Here is a 4,123-nt window from a genome sequence, read left to right as displayed (position 1 = left end):
AGTGAGTTGTATTCTTGAAGTTCTTGCAGGAGAAGAGATGCACACATGCTTCTACTCCACCATTGAGTACTGGAAAATCAAGCTTTCTGATATCTGATATTTGAAATCCCCAAAACAAAATTAAATATATTTGATATAACCTTTTTATATAAGTAGAAGGGAATGGCAGCCCACTCCAGTATTCTTGCCTGGAGAATTCTATGTACAGAGGAGCCTGGCAGGCTATAGTCCATGGGATCACAAAGAGTTGGACATAGCTGAGTGACTAACACACACAAAAATATAGCATTTATGGAGTGATGATTTAACCCTTTTAGTCATTTCTCTCTTGTTGATGTTCAATCTGTAAGAAGTTTTACACCATAAAGATATCACTAGTTCTTTCTTGGAAAAATTTATTTATTTATTTTACCTTTTGTTATTTTTCCTGGGTAGCAGTGGAATATAAATTGTGTGAGCTTATAAACAGTGAGGAGTGTGAGAAGGACATAAGAGTAACTTCTATAAGGAGGCTATGGTGTGCTCTCTCTGTGTATGTATGCCTTGTGGACTGAGAATTATTCTCAGACAGGGGTACATGAGCTCATGTATTCCAAAGTCATTCTTAGAATACAATCAACTGATGATACTAAGGAGATCTGTTTCAATCCAAAGAATTAAAAAGTGCAAAGGGTACATCGTGTGGTTGAGAGATACCCTGTGTCTTAAACTTTAAGCAGCAGTGAGGCCCTTTGTTCTTTAAAATGCACTGACTCCATCATCCACCAGTCTCCTTCTTGCTTACCCTTCTTCCCTCATTGACTTCTATTTTTGGATTTCAGCATCTGAAAGAAGCATCCTCCTCAGAGCCTTTGCAGTGGCTGTTCTCTCTGCCAGGCACACACTTCCCCAGATTTGCTCCAATTCCTGCTTTCTCTGCCTTGAGGTTTCTCTTCACTTGTCACTTTATTTGACCTCTTGCCACAACATCCAATAAAACATGACACCACATAGCTACTCCCTGCTTTATATCTGCGTGGTTGCTTCATAGCTCCGATCACATATGATTTGGAGCTAAGAAGCATACCTATGTAATGCTATATAATTTTTATATTCACTTATGTACCTTCACAATTAGATTGTAGCACTTTGTCTTTCAGCAACAGTGCCTTAGTGATAGTCTACACTGAATATATATATGTATATATATATATGTGTGTGTGTGTGTGTGTGTGTGTGTCTGTATTTCTCAAATATATGAGAGAATTTCTCATTTGAACTATTGACTATATATCGTCATGACTGAAATTCACATTTGGGTATAAAAATTCCTAATCATGGATAAAATGGAGATTGCTTGCAAGAGAATTTTGTTTATGGGCACTAAATATTGGAAATATTTCTCCATTGTAAAGTAAGAATTATAATACTTCAGCTATACTTTTTTTTTTTTGGAAGAGAACTTTTATTTATTTTTAATTTCTATTTTATATCTGAGATCCCCTGGAGGAGGAAATGGCAACCCACTTCAGTATTCTTGCCTGAAAATTTCCATAGACAGAGGAGCCTGGTGGGCCACAGTCCATAGTGTTGCAAAGAATCAGACAACCGGGGGACTGTGCACACACATACACAGAGGTGATTAACCATGTGGTGACCGTTTCAAGTCTACAGCAAAGTGAGTCAGTGATACATATACATGCATCTATTCTTTTTCAAATTATTCTCCTATTTAGGTTATTACAGGGTGTTGAGCAGAGTTCACTGTGCTATACAGTAGGTGGCAGAGGATAAGATGGTTAGGTAGCATCACTGATTCAATGGGCATGAATTTGAGCAAACCCTGGGAGATAGTGGAGGGCAGAGAAGCAGTCCATGGGGTTGCAAAGAGTTGGACAAGGCTTAGCAATTGAACAACAGCCACAAAAATAAGTCCTTGTTGGTTATTATTTCAAACACAGTAGTGTGTACTTGTAATCTGAAACTCCCAATCTGTCCCTCTCCCACTTCACCCCTGGTAAGCATAAGTTCATTCTCTAAGTCTGAGTCTCTTTTTGTTTTGTAAATAAATTCATTTTTATTATTATTTTTAGATTCTATATATAAGGGATATCATACAATATTTGACTTGATTCCCTTAGTTTGACTCTTTCCAGGTCCATCGATGTTGCTGCAAATGGCATTACTTAACTTTTTTTTTTTTATTAGTTGGAGGCTAATTACTTTACAACATTGTAGTTGTTTTTGTCATACATTCACATGAATCAGCCATGGATTTACAAGTATTCCCCATCCCGATCCCCCCTCCCACCTCCCTCTCCACCTGATTCCTCTGGGTCTTCCCAGTGCACCAGCCCCGAGCACTTGTCTTATGCATCCAGCCTGGGCTGGTGATCTGTTTCACTATAGATAATATACATGTTTCTATGCTGTTCTCTCGAAACATCCCACCCTCGCCTTCTCCCATAGAGTCCAAAAGTCTGTTCTGTACATCTGTGCCTCTTTTTTTGTTTTGCATATAAGGTTATCATTACCATCTTTCTAAATTCCATATATATGCATTAGTATACTGTATTGGTCTTTATCTTTCTGGCTTACTTCGCTCTGTATAATGGGCTCCAGTTTCATCCATCTCATTAGAACTGATTCAAATGAATTCTTTTTAATGGCTGAGTAATATTCCATGGTGTATAAGTACCATAGCTTCCTTATCCATTCATCTGCTTGATGGGCATCTAGGTTGCTTCCATGTCCTGGCTATTATAAACAGTGCTGTGATGACTTCAGCTACATTTTAATGCTCATTTCTGTAAAATTGATCATGTTTTCCCTCTTTCCTGTAGTCAACTCCACCTCATGGATCCAGCAAATAATAAACAAATTTCAGAATTTCTTCTCCTGGGATTTTCTGAAGATCCAGAACTTAAGTCCCTCATATCTGGACTTTTCCTGTCCATGTACCTGATCACTGTGTTTGGAAACCTGCTCATCATCTTGGCCATCACTTTGGACACCCACGTCTACACTCCCATGTACTTCTTCCTCTCCAGCCTGTCCTTTTGTAGACATCTGCTTCACTTCTACACCATCCCAAAGATGCTGTGGAACATACAGAAACAGAGCAAAGATAATACCTATGAATACTGCATCACCCAGATGTATTTTTTCATAGTTTTTGCATGCTTGGATGACTTTCTCCTGACAGTCATGGCTTATGACTGGTTTGTGGCCATCTGCCACCCCTTGTGCTATACAGTAATCATGAATTCCTGGCTTTGGGAAAGCTGGTTCTGGTGTCATGGGTCATGAGTGTCCTTCATTCCCTGTTGGAAAGCTTAATGTTATTGTGACTTTCCTTCTGTACAGCCTTGGAAATCCCTCACTTCTTCTGTCAACTCAGACAAATGGTCCAATCTGCTTGTTCTGACAACTTTCTTAATAGTATGGTGATGTATTTTGCCACTGGGCTGCCGGGTGATATTTCAGTGGTTGGTATCCTTTACTGTTACTCAAAAGTAGTTTCCTCTGTACTTGGAATCTCATCTGCTCAGGGGAAGTATAAAGCATTTTCCACCTGTGCTTCTCACCTCTCAGTTGTCTCCTTATTTTATTGTATGAGTCTAGGAGTGTACTTTAACTCTGTTGCTACCCACAGCTCACATTCAAGTGCAACAGCCTCGGTGATATACACTGTGGTTATACCCATGCTGAACCCCTTAATCTACAGTCCAAGGAAAAAAGACATAAAGGGGGCTCTGAAAAGTTTATTTGGAAAGAGAACTTTAAAAGGGACATTTTTCTTAGGGTGAAGAAGTGTCATGATTGCAGTGGTCAGACCCTCAGACTAAGAATTTATAACACTTTGATGAGGCTCTGTGTATAGAACTTACTCCTTTTTTGTATTTTTGGAAGTTTTTATTTCAACTTCTTTATTCAAATTAAGTAACTCACTTTATTAAGCTTTCTGGTCCTGGATAGCCTACCATATCCTTTTGTTGCTTTTTTACTTTACAGAATGTGGTGTTGACCTTGCATTAGAAATATTTAGAAATTTCATTTACCTAATGGGACAAAGTATATTTTTAAAGAATATTTTCATCTCAAAATCATGCTCAATAATTTATCTTTTGTTTTACAAAAAAGA

General features: G+C 38.3%; 1 pseudogene; it reads left to right on the top strand.

Moving 5' to 3' along the window:
* Positions 1 to 2,828: 2,828 nt before the first annotated feature.
* LOC110146554 (olfactory receptor-like protein OLF4) lies at positions 2,829 to 3,788 on the top strand (annotated as a pseudogene).
* Positions 3,789 to 4,123: the final 335 nt, after the last annotated feature.

The sequence above is a fragment of the Odocoileus virginianus genome, chromosome 3, assembly GCF_023699985.2.
Source record: "Odocoileus virginianus isolate 20LAN1187 ecotype Illinois chromosome 3, Ovbor_1.2, whole genome shotgun sequence".
NCBI lineage: Eukaryota > Metazoa > Chordata > Mammalia > Artiodactyla > Cervidae > Odocoileus > Odocoileus virginianus.
Note: the sequence above shows the minus strand (reverse complement) of the source record. Positions and strands in the feature narration are given on the sequence as shown.